Raw genomic sequence first — 17,358 nt, 5'->3', positions numbered from 1 at the left:
AGGTTTCAAAAGCCCAGCCAGACCCAGTATCTTTCCCTCTATCTCCCTCCCCTTGCCTCCCTTCCTCTCCCATCCCCCACCCCACTTATTGTTTTCTTCTGCATGCAGATCAGGATACAGAACTCTCAGCTACTTCTCCAGCAGCACGCCTGCCTGTCACCATGCTCCCTGTCATGATGACAAGGAAGTAAGCCTAGGACACTGTAAGCCACTCCCAATTAAATGCTTTCTTTTAGAAAAGTTGCCTTGGTCATGGTGCTCAACCTCCGCAGTCTGAGGAGCTCTCCAGCTCCTATCGTGTATGCCAATCAAAGAAATCCTCCCTGGTGACACATATTCATAGTATCCATTCTGTTCCTCTAGAGATCACTAATGCAACATCCACACCAAAGTCAAAATGGCATATATATGTGCACCTCCTATTCGTGTATGATAATATTTCTTCTCTCTAGTCTTCCACAGTTTCCTACTTCCCTTTCTGCCAATTGCTTGAGCACCATCTCTTCCCTGCATTGCAACTGATGTGTCAGCAAATTTTGACATCTTTCCTGCAGCTGAGGGTGTTGAGCTGCTCAATGTGGCTCTCTCTTTTTTTTTTTTCCCTATAATTTATACTTTTTCAATGCCTGGAGCTTATCTGGTTTGCCTTGCTCTTCTGAAAGCATGTAACAGACACCAACCACTATGACTGCCTTTGCCATCATCAAAGGACCCCCTTTTCAATCTTCTAAAGTGACTTACTCCAGAGCTGGCCTGATTGTTCCGAATTTCTCCCAAGAATATCCAGAGGCAGGCACCGGTGAGGAACACGAATTAAATATCAAGAACAGTCCTCCTGACAGTGCTCTAACAATGTTTCAGATAGTTGGCAAGGAAAGCAAGGAGCCAAAATGCCTACCTTCTTCATATTTCATCAAGCTGTTTGCCCTCAATTGCTAGCTTTCTTCAAGTAGCAATCTTATTGTCCATTGTCATAACAAACAGTTCTGATTGCTTTATTCAAAGGGTCTACATCAAAATATGCCATAAAGCCAGTTCCAGGGAAAATTGGCTATTGTTGCTAAATGCACACTTACCAGAGAGCTCCAAGGAACGCCTAGTACATTTCTGCATTTACATAAGATTAATTTGCTTTGCGATTATTGAAGTTTCAAAACCTTTAGTATGTTTTTCTTTCTAAATCGTGGCTAACTTTAACTTCTCCTCATTGTCTTCCTTTAACCCTCAGGACCCTCAGTCCCAGCCAGAGTACTAGGATGGTCAACAGATAACATTTTGTACTTCTAGGACTGAGGTAGGTGCTCTTGTTTCCATGGGTTTTTGTTTTTTGTGTTTTTTTGTTTTTTTCACTACTGATTCTAAATCTACCCACACCAAACATTCTAAAATAGTGTCCCTTCCCCTGCTTTTCCATTTAGCTGGAGTCTGTCCTCCACAATAGAGGGGGTGAAGGAGGTAAAAAAAAAGCAGAGAATAGCAGTGAGTCACTAAGTTGAAAATACCAGGTGTTTGCAGGAGATGGTAGATCAGGCTAATTAGGGGCATCTTACTCCACATACCTCTTTGCATCTGGCTTGTCTGTCTGCATCTTGCCCAGTGGCCCAATGCACTACACAGAAGAGGCAAAGGAGCTAAGGATCTCAGGAATCATACTCCAAGGTTGAGGTTAGGAAAGCACCAGAAAAGTGAGTTAGGATGACAATCAAACGGGTATTAGCTATGACAGATGGAAACTTTAAACAGGGAGGGTTAGTAGTTAGTGATTATTCCTGAATTTTTTCTTGGGCAAGAATGGAGGCTATGATGGAATTCTAAGGGGTTCTATGAAGCGTGGGTTGAAGAGATGAGGTCTGTTTGGATCTTACAGGGGGAAGGATGTTTCATTCTCATTCAGGTAGGGACATATAGCATGGACATTGTGAAGAAGTGCAGGGTATGAGGGGACATTTGTTTTCCTTTGATGCTGTACAACTTCACTGAGTTTTTTCCTTCTCGTGTGTCCACTTTCATGTGTTCTTTCATTAAACGTGTGCAGATCATGTGGGCTGTGCAGAACACACTGTACCTGGTAACATGAAAATTATATAAGACAGGGTCCCTGTCTTAATAATTATCCTATTTTAGGAGATTATAGCCTAGGCTGATATTTCCTAAGCTATTTTTAAAGAATTGTTACTGTTCCCCATGAGCTGTAAAATGTTGCATTCTATAGTCAAAGGTATAGGAAACACTATACCTTCCAGCACTCTTATATCACCGTGTGCATTAGCATGGAAGGTCCTGACATCTCTGAAATTCAAGACTCGTTGAACTCATTATTGCTTCACTTGATTTGCTCATAGAACTCTATGTTGTCCTCATAACAATTCACAAGAGCCCAGCATGGGTGCTGCTGTATGTGCTGTTGGGGAGTGTGTAGAAGGAGAGGCTATCCTTGGGCATTGCTCCTCAGGAACTGTGCACTTTGCTTTTTGAGACAGGGTCTCTCACTGAGACTGGGGGTTTGCCAACTAAGCCGGGCTGGCTAGTAAGCAAATGCCAGGAATCTGTTTATGTCTGACTCCCCAGTGCTGGGATGTGTTTTACATGGCTGTAGGGGATTAAACTCAGATGCTCAGGCTTCTGAGTCAAACACTTTAATGCCTGAGATATGTGCCCAGCACCCCAAAATAGTCTCTGAATATATTTATAATGGGAAATTTAAAGTCCTGTAAGTCCAATGTCGGTGCTTCTACAAAAAAGGTTTCTTTCTTTTTTTATTAGATATTTTCTTTATTTACATTTCAAATGTTCTTCCCTTTCCCCTCCAAAAAACCTCCTATTCCTTACCCCTCCCCCTGCTCACCAACCCACCCTTTCCCGCTTCCTGGGCCTGGCATTCCCCTACAGTGGGGCACCGAGCCTTCACAGGACCAAGGGCCTCTCCTCCCATTGATGTCTAACGAGGCAATCCTCTGCTACATATGCAGCTGGAGCCATGAGTTCCCCCATGTGTACTCTTTGGTTGGTGATTTACTCCCTGGGAGCTCTGGGGGTACTGGTTAGTTCATATTGTTGTTCCTCCTATGGGGCTGCAAACCCTTTCAGGTCCTTGGGTCCTTTTACAAAGATGGTTTCTATGAGTTACATTTCATCTTATTTTATGAGTTGTATTGCCCCTCAAGTATGACCCTTCACACAGAATGGTTTGAGTCAAGTCAAATAAAGATGAATCCTGAGAAGAGGGCTCCTCAGTGAGCTGTCAGTCAGGTCAAATGGTAACAACTCTCTGTGGATGGAACTTGTTCAAAATTGTTCTACCTTAGTGGGGGCTAGGCTGTTTGTGTGCCTAATGACTGTTGCCTATTGACCAAGGGCATAAAAGCTCATGATTGAGGATAGAAGAGCCAGGGCACATCAAAAAAGACACAGCACAGAATGTTTGGGGACTTTGCTATTTTCCTCAAGCATGCTCCTTAAGACACCACAAGCTTTTGGTTGACTGCTGGAGTTGTGAGAAAGCTGATTACACAGTGTTCTCAGGGGCTCTTGCCTATGGTTAGCTTTTTGGAGTTCTTTACTCAACCATTCTCCCCAGTCATTGTTTTGAGGCACTTTATGTTTTGTGCCATTTTATGTTTGTGGGACAGGAGGATTCCATTCCCCATGTTTGGAATGTCTACAACCTCTGTCTATCTTGGATGAAAAATCCCCATCCATACAACAAATGTCTCATCTACACTGTAGTCTTCACTTTCACTGAACTCCATTTGCTCTTGCTCTTGTAGATAGAATTAATTATGCCCTATATACAGTTCTGTTCATATATCTTATAGCATGAAACACATGGCTTTATGCCCAGCAGTTTGAGGACTTCACCCTGGTTATGAATGTCTCTGGGAGCCATTGTAACCTCTGGAATTTATTGGCATACCTCAGCACCTTGTTTATATTTCCACTCCAAAATATATGCACAGTTATTTTAAAAGAATAATGAATAGGAGCTAGAAAGATGGCTCAGCAGTTACAACCTAGCACTGTACTTGCAGAAAACCCACAAGTTTGGTTGGCAGCACCCACATCTGGCGTCTCTAACTACTTCTAATTCCATCTCCATGGGATCCGAGGCCTCTGGCCTCTGTGGGCATCTGTATTCATTTGAGCATGCCTAAACTCAGGCCCCGACACATACACAAAATTAAAAATAAATAAACATGTTTAAAATTAATGAATAGAATGTGTTCTCCCTATTGTCATGGGTAATGGACCAACAGCAAGGGGCCTCTGAAGAAAAAAAATACATAGTTCAGAGTCTGAAGAAGAAATGAAAATAACTGAGCTAAATAGAGACATTCAAGTGCTACAGTTTACAAGTCAAATGCTCATAATTTCCACGGCAACGGAGAACAATTAGCAAATTCATGAATTAATCTTTTGCTTATTACTGGATTTCAACTTAATTCAAGCTGTAGGCCTTGATTATACATATTTCCATATATGTTATTAAAGAATCCTTAGGCTGCAGGGAATAGACTCTGCCTAAAGACAGCTAAAATAAAGAGAAACTTTTATAAATAATCAAGGGTATTTTATGGAAATCAAGTACACAACTTGAACAGGGCTTCTCAAGAGACTCAAAGTTAGAACAAGAAAATGCCCAGCCAAGTCATCCTTAGATCGCTATCTTGGGCTCTTATCTCTCCCTTCTGCACATAGGATCACTTACGTTATTCTCTTCCTTCTCTAAAAAGACCTGCTTTCCCTAGGTCAGTAGGCACAAGGACACAACAGCTCAGGCTTCAAATAGTGTTTCTGTTAACATATCTGACCCAAATTAAGTTAAGTTCTGTGTCTTTCTTTTGAATCCCCCTGAGAGGGAGTCTGTTGAGCAAACGTGACTGAGTAGAACAGCAGGGAAGGCTGTGCTCAGGGGTTGCTTGTTCCCAGTTAGCCAGATCAATAGAGCTCACTCTGTAGCCACACTTGGCAGTGATGGGCATTTAACCGGACTATTCTAGTCTCCTTGGGTTGATATAACAGGACTTTACAAATTGTTATATATTTTACTCACATACATATATGTATATATAAAACAAATTTATATGTATATACACATATAAATTATTACATATATTATAAATATATTATATGCACACATCACATATACATGTACCATATGTATATGCATATATATGTATATATATAAAACAGAAATTTATTTTCTTATTATATTTTGGTATTAAATATCCAAAATCAGTATACCATGTGTTGGTTATTTATGAGTATTTCTTTAATGATTTTCAGAAGTCTGCTTTGCATGCACACTCATATACCTCTCCTCTGTACACACTGGGAGAGACAGATTCCTCATGTGTCTTCCTCATATAAGTACACCAGTCATCGCAATGGATAGATTGGTACCTACTGTTCTCACCTCTTTTAACCTTAATTACCTCTGTGTTATTGTTGGTGGTGGTGGCAGTGATGATGCTAGGGATCAAATCAGGACTTCAGTATAGGCAAAGCTGATTACCAGTGAACTACATCTCCATTCCCCTTAATTATGACTTCCAATAACTTGTCTTCAAACACAGTCACTTTAATGATCTTAATGTCAACATATACATTTGAAGAGGATGGAAAGACATGATTACACTTATAATAGTCTGATAGTTAGCTTTAAATATCAGTTTGACACATCCTAGAATCAATCACCTAAGGTGGGAGTCTCCAAGAAGGACTGTCTACATTCACTTGGCCTATGGGCATGTCTGTGTATGTATGGCAGGAAGGGTTTCTTAATTAAACTAACTGGTGTGAGAAGACTCACCCTATCATGGGCAACATCATTCCTTAGTCAGGTGGCTCTGAACTATGTAAGAATGAAGCACATTAGCTGAGCTCTAGGCATTCATGCATTCATTTTCCTCTGGTTTTGGCCCACAATGTGACGAGACTAGCTGTTTAAGTTCCTGCTGCCTTGACTTCTTCATGATAGACCTGAACCTGGAATTGTGAGGTAAAATAAACGCTTTCTCCTATAAGTGGCATTTTGTTGGAGTACTTCACAACAGTAAGGAAAAAATGAAATTAGAAAAAAAATAGCATCTTAATACCATATAAAAAGATACCTGGTTTTCATTTCTGCATTTTTTTTTGTATTATTTACCTTTCTCATTGCTGTGACAAACTACTTCATGGAAGACTTTAAAGAAGTCTTTGTTGTGGTGCATGGTTTGATAGGGTAAGGTTTATGATGGTTGGGAGAGCATAGTAAAGTTCATGGTAGCAGCAGTGTGGCTCTGATTCTGGTGGACCAGATAGCAGAGAGGAAAGAGGCCAATGTGGGGGTGGGGAGGATAGACATCAGGGAGGGGAACTTAGAGGCCAGAAATGTCAGTAACCCTCTTTCTCCATCTACAGCCCATCTCTTCCACAACATCACAAAACAGCACCACCTAGGGGACAAACCTGCAAATATGACAGCCTATGAGGGATATTTTACACACAAACCAGAATATGTCTTAAACTTACAAATGATCATTATCTATGATGCACACATCTATCAGCACTGTGGCAGAACACCAAGAAGAAACTCAAGAGGTGTGTTCAGATTGACTCTCCTATATAACCCAGCCATTCGGGCAACATACTCTCTTGCTTCCATTGGTTCCCATGTGCTCTACTTGTATCCTCTCTTTTCTCTTCCTCTCATGCTCTCCACACTCTCTTCACATGGCCCAACTCAGACTGGACTGTTGTATATGCCTCGAGCTGTTCTCTTCTTCATATCTACAATAAAAAACCTCTCAACCATATCTAAGAGTGCTCATGTCCTCATTTTCCTTCAGTCTGCTAATAATCAAATGTCTGCAGAAAGAAGCCATCTGATTCGGATGGCCCAGAGAACTATACCTTCTCAGAGGGAAATGCACATGTCAAATGGAGTAGGATGAGATCTTGAGTTGGGCTTGCAGGTAACTCCATCCTGCTTGCCTTAGTGAAACAGAGGGCTAAAGCACGAAACCAGGCCTCAAAGCAACAAAAGTGAAAGGATGTGGAGAGAGGCTAAGGGAATTTTTTTAATGGCGTGTAGAAAGCAAATTAAAGGCATCATACTTATCATACTCCTCAAAGGATGGTTCCTGAATTGAAAGGAGACCTAACAAATTCCCCTTCAAATAAATGCTGCTCAACTTTTCCACTGGAAGCCGGCAATCCAAAGCTGAAGACTGGTCAATTGTTTGCATTCCACTCTGAAAGCAGAAATGTTATCATCACAAGAGATCCAGTCTACTATTTTGTCACCATCAAACACTTCTGAGCACTTTGATCCTCGAAGAGTTAATGATCTAAAAATAACTGTCAAACCTTGCTTCGTTCAAAGAGTGAATGGGCTTCTTCTCAGTCTGATATGCCATGTAGCTGCCAATGAGGGGGGAAAAAGTAACACAAACTTAGCACTCAATAAAAATAACCTATAAAAACTCAATAAAAAAATCCCTATCCAGTATATTTTTATTGCCCACAGCAGAAACATCTTTAATATACAAAATAAGTAATGGTCTAAAACTGGCCATATTTGACAATAAATTGTAGTTTGATGGTTTTACAGCTCTTTCGTATATATGATGGGAAACTGGTTAGGAGTAAGAATTCTGTGGTTGGAACGTCCCAATTGAAGCTTTACCACTTTTAAGTTGTGTGACACTTTTCTGAGGAAACATGAACAAACATCTACTCAGCCCCTGATAGAGGACCTATGACGGAAACACAGAAGCAAGTCCACCCCAGGGCAGTTTGCTGAACTAATGAGTTTAATTGTGGTTACTTACAGAAGCATGAGTGACTCGTGGCTTCTAGAAGCACAGACATCTTATGGGCAGCTGTACCACTGAAGAAAATAATGCACCCACTCAACCGCCTGCAACGTTTCAAGGGATGGGGTGGGGTCTCCTGAGCCTCTGCATTATGCAACAGTGAACTAAGGCTCTCTGGGCTTAATTTCCTTATATCTAAATGGAAACAATAATAGTGCCTGCTTTATAAGTTTGATAGAAGGCTTAAGTGGATTTGCGAATGTAAGTGCTTAAAAAATGCCTGACATGTAGCAGGTGCTCTGTGAGATTTTGTTTTACTTACCACTTTCATCCCTTTGGTTTTGCAAGGATGGAGAATGAACTCAAGTCTTGCAAGCAGTCTATCATAGCCTCATTGTCTCCCTTAGTTTTTGTTACTTTTGTGTGGACCCTTCCTCTTATGAATTGCTTATAACCAGTACAATATAACAAACGTGACTGAAGTTACCAGCCTAGTTAGGTTAAATTAAACAGAGAGCTCTGTCTCAAACCCATCGCATTTCTGCCTAGGTGCTCTCATGTAGCAAGATTGCATCCTGGAAGAGAACAGAAACCTTTCCAACAGAGCCAGTTCCAACCTAGATAATGCTTAACACAAAGCAAGCACTCTAATACATGCTGTATTACTGTCCATCTTGAACTGTGCTTAGAATTCCAGCCAACCACCTGCTACTGAGGTCCCATCAGCAACCTTGGAAGAATCTGAATCTTGAATGAATTGGGAAGTGAACACTTTCCTGGCCAAGACTCTGCATTAGACTTTGATCCTGAATCAGATTTTTAATTGAAGCCAGGAGAGATACTAAATCATGTTCAGATCCCCAATTAAAAATTGAAATATCCTGCATGTGTGCTGTCTTAAGATGATGAATTTTGTGCTGATTTAGAGCTAGATGTGCAATGCACTTAGTTAACATTATTATTCAAATCTGTACTAATGTTCTGAAAATGCTCAATAGTTTTGATGCAATTTTGTCTAAAAACAATCCTTTGAAGCATCGTTTTTCCTAACCTAAAACATGCATGGGATGTCATATCACATTGTTCACCATAACACAAACTTGATGTATGTCTCCTTTGTTGTTAACCTTCTCTTTTCCTTCCTCTGTTTCTCTGTTTCTCTGTCTCTCTCTGTCTCTGTCTCTCTCTCCCCCCCCCCCCCCCACACACACAACCTTCTAAGCATTGGAACTGTAAATGGGTGCCACCATGCCTAGCTTCTTTCAGCTTTGTCAGTGCACTATACACTCCAGTGTGTCTCTGTATTTTAGTACTGCTGTGTGTATGATGCTCACCATATAGGGTTTGCACGAGGATCCATATTCATATATGGCTGTGGCTGAACAGCCTTAGATAATAACCTTAATAGCACAGCCAGGGCGAATGCTATTCTCACAGGAGAGCAAAGAAGCTTCTAAAACATTGTGTGTGTGTGTGTGTGTGTGTGTGTGTGTGTGTGTGTGTGTGTGTGTATGACTAAGACAGAAACAGAGGGAAGATTTATACCTACAAATATTAAGCTCAAATTTATAACTTACCCTCAAGCACACAGGTAGTATTTTTAGAAGTTAGGTCATAGTAGAAATGTTACAACCTGAAACATGTGTGATTTGTTCAGATTATAGCTAATATAAGGTTGGTTAATTTAAATTTCCCTTACTTTAAGGTTGCTTATATTTATGCATAAGCTTAGTCACTTGAGTGTGATTTTTGTACTTGAAGGGATATGCATTTCAAATTCAAGGGGTAATAATTACTTGAAAATTTAAATTAAAGTACTTAGAGCTTAAAATAGGCAGTGTTTGAGCTCAGCACCTAATGACAGGTGATAGGAATAAGATAACTTCAGAGTACATTCAAATATTTAAGTTAAGGAGACTCATAAGAAGACAGGGTTGTCTTATTTAAAAGTTGCAAAGGCACTCTCAGGGTTAACGACTTATCAGCTAATGACTGCATTTCCTGATGTTGTATTTCATGTTCTAATGACTCTGATACATGCACACAGTTCTTATAAATGGTTCATGCATGGAATCATTTTCTAAAAGCGTAGTATGCCAGAGACCAGTTCCAGCCTTCACAGGTACTGCTGAGGCGGGACACAGCATCTGAGGAAAGCCAAAGTCTGATGGTTTCTGGCCTTATTACTCTCTCTAACAATTTTGTGGGCCAGAAGCTAATGGCCTCTGAAAATTTAACTGTCTCATGTTATTCTGTGGCTAAAGGTCTCTGGTTTCTGACAATTAACTCCTGCTGTTAGCAGCAGGGAATTAAAAAAGAAGCTAACTACCCAATTTCTTTGTTCTTAGATGGGGGCCCCTACACTATCTGGGAAGATGCTCAGAGTTCTTTAACTCTTTGTGAGTCAGACAGAAAGGAAAAGAAGAGTCACGCACACAGAAAAAAAAAATACACACCCTGGATGAAGCTGAGAAATGCTGCACCATCATTGTACTGCCATCCTCAGTTTTATACTTTCTCTAAAAATTTGCCTCTTTCAACTATCAGGTAGAACCATTATAGCAAGATAATTGACTACATGATTTTCTGAATACTATTACATTCCAATAAATTTATAGGAAATTTAAGGCAATAGTTCATATCATAGATCAATAAGACTTAAGGAGTTATGACAGAAGTGTTTGCATGTCTTTCCACTAACACTAGTATCTGATGAAACATTCAATATCTGTTACTATGCCCCCCACAAGTTCATTAATTTTAAAGCAATAATTTTTATGTCACAAGTTAGCATGGTTTTGTCAAAAGACAAATCATCTGCCTTGTGTATTGTTAGTTTTTGAAGTTTTGTATAGATAAACTAATCAATATTTTATTTTCTGTCCTTTCACCTACAATAAATTGTCCATTGTCAGTTTATGACCTTTAGTTACCAGATAATGGTCTCACACCTAACCTAGAAGGAAATACATTTCCTTGATCGTAAATGTATTTCAAGCCTGCTTTCTTTTCCTAGTGGAATTAGCTCATGACACAGGAAAGTTTCCAGAGCTCTAATTGCTGCATTTATTCTATAGATGGCTTGAGATTACCTGTATCAGCTTAGGAATTCTATAAAATCATTATCAGGAATTATGAAATCATCAAATCACCAACATAGCATTACTATATGAAAGTACATCTTCATGTTGATCTGCAGAAAATCTGCCCAGTAGGATGGGCTGACGCTGAGGAATCACGTGACAGGGAAAGCACATCGGCAATGAGAAGCGAGCCTGGGGTGAAGTCTCTAAGGACCCTGAATCTCAGAGCTCACCCATCACAAGCCATGCAAAACAGTGGGTCATCTCTAGAAAACTTACTTGCATGCCTTAGCTTTTCCTAGATGGTCTCTGACGATAGTGTAGAGCACGTATGGAGACAATTTTGGAAAATAAGGTTTCAACACTCTTCTTGGCCTGAAAACACAGTCTCAAGAGGAAGAGAGAAATGACGGGATACAAGAGACAATGATGTACACTTGGCTTCCCTTATGTTTTTGGATTCCTTGGATACCAATGGGTTTTTTGAGACGATCACACGAAGACTGGCTTTAGTGGACATTAAATCCTTTGAAACAAACTTGGGCAATGCTGCAGAAATAGACTAAATACACAGCATTAAAAAACAACAACAACAACAACAAAACAACTTGGGCAGGCCCTCACATGCTGACAGTCCACCACATCTCCATCTATGAGCTGCTGGAGTGGAATAGCCAGTCCTGCAGAACCAGATGTCATTACTGAAGAGGCCAAGCCTAAGCCACTGACTGGACCCCAGCATGGAGACAGCTATGACTGCAGTCCAAGGTGCTTGCCCTGCTGGGAGATGGAGGGCTCAGGGCAATGGTGCTGCCTGCAGCCTGAGGCACAAGGGTCAAGCCCAGCGAGCTAACATAGAGGGCAAGGAGATGTGCAGCAGCCTGGAGCTCATCTGCTGAACCTGGCCCTAGACACCCTGCCTAGCCACACTCTCACCCTGATTCTGGGCAGCAGCAGAACATCTGAAAGGGTCCAGTATTTATGGTATCAGAAACCAGAGACCTCAAACCAGGACAGTGGCTCATTGCAATGCATGTTTGCATGTAAAGCTGTTTAGAAAAAAAACAAACATACTATGTGACAAACTGCAGTTTCTAATGCCACTATGACAAAGAAATAAGAGATGGAGAGGTGGGAAAGATGGAGGAACAAGAGCCATAGTGAGCAGTAGGGAGAAGCAGAACTGAAGATATGATAGTGGAAGTGGGTCTGAAAAAGAGCTGTGGTGGATGGGGAGGAGGGTTGGGAAGGGGGGGCGTGTAGAGTTGTTGAGTGGAGTTGATAAGGTGGTATGCAGCAGCCCAGAGCTTGCACTCTGATTCAGCCTCTGAACACATTACCTGGTCACACACAGTCGCTTTGGTTCTTAGAGGTAACAGGGTAGCCAGGGTAAAGTATGGTTTATATTCTGGATCTGACCTTCCCAAAAGACTTCCATGGTCCAAGTTACCCCTGGAGGCCACTTTGGTACCAGTGGTCCACTGCCCTAGGCCGTGCTAAAGCCAGAGTCCATGATCATAAGGCAACCGGGAACCATGCTGATATCTCTGGCACAAGTTAACACTGACAGCCACACAGTATGTCTTTGGTCTGAGCCACCACCTGAGACCATCCTGATGACTATGCTTCTGCCAGGGACCATGTTGATGTGAGTGGCCTGTGCAGCCACCTAAGGCCATGTTGATGTCAGTGTCCCTTGTTGCCACCAAAGGCTATGTCTGGGTCCTTGGTCCTACTGCAGCCAAGTCTGTGTCTTTGTTCGTGGCCTGTGTTAACACCAAAGGCATGTGAATATACACGGTCTGTGCTGGCTCCTGATATCCATGGGCCCAGCTGTTGCTAGTGGCCATTTTGATATGAGTGGTCTGCACTGCCACCTGAGGCCATGGCGATGTCCTTGGGCTGTTCTGCTGCCAAGGGTTACCATGGTGTCAGTGGCCCATTCAGTGGCAAAGTCTTGCCGTGTCGATGTCTATGATCTATGTATTAGTCAGGGTTCTCTAGAGTCACAGAACTTATGGAATGTCTCTGTATTGAGGGAACTTATTGTGATGACTTACAGTCTGTAGTCCAACTAACCCAACAATGGTCAGCTGTGAATGGGAACTCCAAGAATCTAGTAGTTAGTTGCTCAGTCCCATGAGACTAGTGGTTTCAGTTGGTCTTCTGTAGAAGTAGGTTCCAACAGATGTGCTGGCAAATAGGTGCAAGCAGGTGAAGAAGAGAGAGTCTTCCTTTTTCCAATGTCCTTATATAGGTCTCCAGCAGAAGGCGTGGCCCAGATTAAAGTTGTGTACCACCATGCCTGGATATGGGACTTGCTTTTACCCAGGTTGACCTTGAAATCTCCTTGCCTCAGTCTCCCAGGATTAAAGATGTGTACTAACATGTCTGGGCCTAAGCTTTTCGCAGACACTATGCCTCAAGATCTCCATGCCAAGATCCAGGTCAGAAACTTGTGTCTTCCAGCTTCAAGATCTGGATCACAGGTGAGCCCTCCGATTCTGGATTTTCATTCATTCCAGATAATGTCAAGTTGACAACCAGGAATAGCCATTACAATCTACATTGCCACCAGAGACCATACTCAGGTCTGTGGCACCTGCTGATGGAGACCATGTGGATGTTTGTAGTCTGAGCTATCACCAGAAGCCCATGATCCTTGCTCCCATCAACTGTAAAGGGCAAGGAAGCTAGTTTGCCATGTTATTGATGACTGCAGACTCACAGTTGAGAAAGAGGAACACAGAAGGCTTCTGTGACAATGCCTACCTACCCTCATCTGCCTCCCTGGCCCGAAAGTAACAGCCTAGGCAGAAAGCCATGGAAGAGAACACTTAGAAATTATGATGGAGCTGCTAAAGTGAAGCTCTCTAGAGTGGATCCTTCTGGTGGGCTGGGGATGTGGGTGGGGGAAGGACTCAGTTTTCTTTAAGAGGCTGGTTGGCCACAGAGAGTTTGTGAATATATGGGCAACACAAACTGGACTTTTTTTTTTTTCCTTTTTCTTCTTTTTTTGAAGGGTGGGTGATTCCAAGGATAGGAAGCAGGCCTGGAAAGACTGAATAGTGAGGGTACTCAGGGTTCATGATGTGACATTTCCAAATAATCAATAAAAATATTATGGAAAACACAGAGAGTTCTGAAATACTGTTTAGATATTAAAGTTACTACATATTTATATATACAAATATTTTAAGCCAATTTCCACATACACACCAAAATTTTTCTTCCTAACTCAATAACTATTAATAAACAAAAAGCACTATTCTTAGAAGACAGGGAATAAGGTTACTCAAAAGTAACAAAAAAAAAATCAGAATAATTTTTAAATAGGTTGGAAATATGGAAAATTTCCATAAATATGGAAAATATTTGTAATTTAAAGCTAATATTTGTTTGGTTTTCCTGTTAGCTTGAACTACCAAGTATCAAGGTCTTATATTTTGAAAAATAAAGAAGTATGTTAAACATGAATAAAACTTGTGAGGTTAAGTCAGCATGGCAGGCTGATCCATTAAGTAACATACATGATATTTTTTAAAAAGTAACCCTCACAGTGAGGTGTACCAGGCCAACGGTATCAGCACCACACAGCACACATCAGCATCACATCATAAACTGTGCTGTCCCAAGGCCAACAGTATTAGCACCACAATGGCAGTTTCTCCAGGCCACCCTCCTGCCCTCTCATCGACTAAGAAGTCTATGTTTTAATATGAACTACCAAAGATTTCATAGCCAAAGACCATCAATTTGGGAATCTGGGACTGGGTATCAGTAGTTTAGTTCAAAGCACTAAGGTACTTTGTGAACACTGCACAGAATTGTAAATAAAAATTAGATAGACACCTTGAAGCATACTGTGTTGTTCTTCTTATTATAATCAAAAAAACAAGACTAGGCAGGCACGTTGGTGCACAGCTTTAATCCCTGTTCTAGGGAGGCAGAGGCAGGCAAACGTCTGTAAGTTCAAGGACAGCCTAATATATGTTATGAGTTCCAGGGCAATCAGGGCTGTATAGTGAGCCCTTATCTCAAAGAATAAAATAAAAGGGCAAAACTATAGTATGTATGATAGTTATGCAGGTTTGGTTGATCAGATCTTAGAAGAAACAAGTTATGCATGATGGCTCAGAGGTAGATCTGCTTGCCACTAAACCTGAGAAACTTGAATTGATCCTGGGACCTACATAGTAGAAGGAGTAAACCCAGTCCCATAAGTTGTCCTCTGACATGAAGCATGACACACACTCCCCTCATAAGTAATAAAGACATTTAAAAATATTTTTAAATTATATTAAAATATATAACAAGTGAATTTCGTTGAAAAGCAAGTAATGCAATGTTAATATTTAGCAAAATTGAATTGCTATCTTTCATATTTGCAAAAGATACAAAGCGCAAACTAGAACTTTTATCCACCTATGAATACAGCTTAGAAATCTGTAAGCAAAAGTGAGAGAAATGGAAAAGATTGGTGTTATAATGAGAGAGCTTGAGGTGTGTATCAGAAGTAGACTAACAAGATAAAAATATCAAATTTATTCAGTTTTTTAAAAGTCTCTTTCCCTTCCTCAATAAAAGTAATGCTTTGGAAAGGCAAACCATATAGAGAACAGGCTTGACAAGACAAAAGACACACAAGCACCAGCACTAGTGATTAGACTAGGGCGTGGCTTTGGGGTAGATGAGATTTATTTATTTATTTATTTATCTATTTATTTATTTATCATAAAAGAATCAGAATAACTTTGCAGCAGAAAAGTCAAAATCTCAATCTCAGTAAGTTATTTCCAGGAAGCAAAAGTACTGACTCAAAAAATATGAGTAAAGAATTAAGTACATCAATAATTATAAAATAATTATAAGTAAAAGTACAGCAGGACCAGGTATTCAAGCCAAGTCTACCAAACAAAGACCAGATGAGTTCTATTATACCTGAACCTGAAAAGGGTCCAGAAAAATACTAAATTAATGTTTAATCCCAAGGCTGAAAAGAAAATCCAAATTTAAAAGGTAAGCCTTTATTGTTTATAAACGCCATTCATAAGCAATTAGCATATAAAATCCATTTCTTTGTATCCAATTGGTGTTTAGACAGGAAATCAAAGATGACTCATTACACTAAAAGGAAACTTGAGAAAAATAATCATTACCTTCAGAGCCAGCAGACCTGAGTTCTAGTCCTGAGGCAAGCAGATCACTGAGCCTAGCTGAGAGGTAGTGCATTTATTTAAAACTCTAGCCTAACTTTAAAAATAAAATTTGAAAAATACCATCTTAGAGACTGGAAGAAGCTCTCACATGTAATGCTGTCACTGGGATCCCAGACAGATGGAAGCGCCTCCCGATCCAAGTTCGTCATGCCACTGCGAGATGTCTCATGGAAGACTGAGGCTCAAACAGCACAAATAGGTGGTCACTTATAAAGCTAGTCACAGAAACTAAAAAAACTAGGGTGAATTTACAAATTAATAAGAGCTGAATACACACATTTAATTATCAAAAGTGGGGAAAAAGCAAAGATAAATCTTCAAAAAAGCCAAATAATTCTGAGAACCAGTAAGTCAGGCATGTTAGATCAATTCTTTCTAGGCTCAGAGAAACCTGTCTCCACTCTGACACTTTCAAATGCTTGCAAATTACCCCTCAGCAGCCAACCTTCTGCAGAGGGTCTCCTGCAGAGACTCTGGTGATAAAGTGTTCCAGTGTGACCTTAGAAAAACATCCATGGATGGATTATATGACCAGCAAAACTAAAAGGGTGAGATGGTCCAGTGAATAAAGATATTTCCCATCAAACCTGTGACACAAGTTCATCCCTATGATTTGCACACACACACACACACACACACACACACACACACATACACACACACACACACCTCTCTAAAACTTGCACACATGCACTCTATTATGTTTGATGGAAGAAAAAACTCATAGCATATATATATAATCTTGGGTCTTCAATGTCACTGTTATCTGGATTCACTCTGCTTCACAGTCAGTGCCATGCAATGCAATGTAATGCTTTAATTTCCTAAACCCACAAGCCTTCTCCATAATCCTTTTGCATCTTTCTTCCCCTGACAACACCATCCCTGACAGAAGGCTGCTAGTATAAACAGGCTTACAAAACACTGAGTGGTACAGACAACCCCTACAGCACATTTATGAATCTACCTGCATCTATGCAAACTAACAAAGATACCCCTGCTGTGTATTACATCCACTGGAAGGCTACAAAGATGAAAGCAGAGTGCTACTGTGCCCACTGCAAATGAAGGGGATAAATACTGTGCCTGTAACCCAATATATGTAAGGAGGTTAGCAAGAGATTAAAAATTGAGTTTAACTTCCGGCCCACATTACATCCTAAAATGAAGACAGGGGCTAGCATTCAGACCTGCAATGTACCCACAGGTTGGTACATCAAAGATTTGTCCCACAGAGTGGCAGTCGGGAGACAACAG

Source organism: Mastomys coucha, unplaced genomic scaffold (genome assembly GCF_008632895.1).
Source record: "Mastomys coucha isolate ucsf_1 unplaced genomic scaffold, UCSF_Mcou_1 pScaffold22, whole genome shotgun sequence".
Classification (NCBI taxonomy): Eukaryota; Metazoa; Chordata; class Mammalia; order Rodentia; family Muridae; genus Mastomys; species Mastomys coucha.
This window is presented reverse-complemented; position numbering follows the sequence as displayed.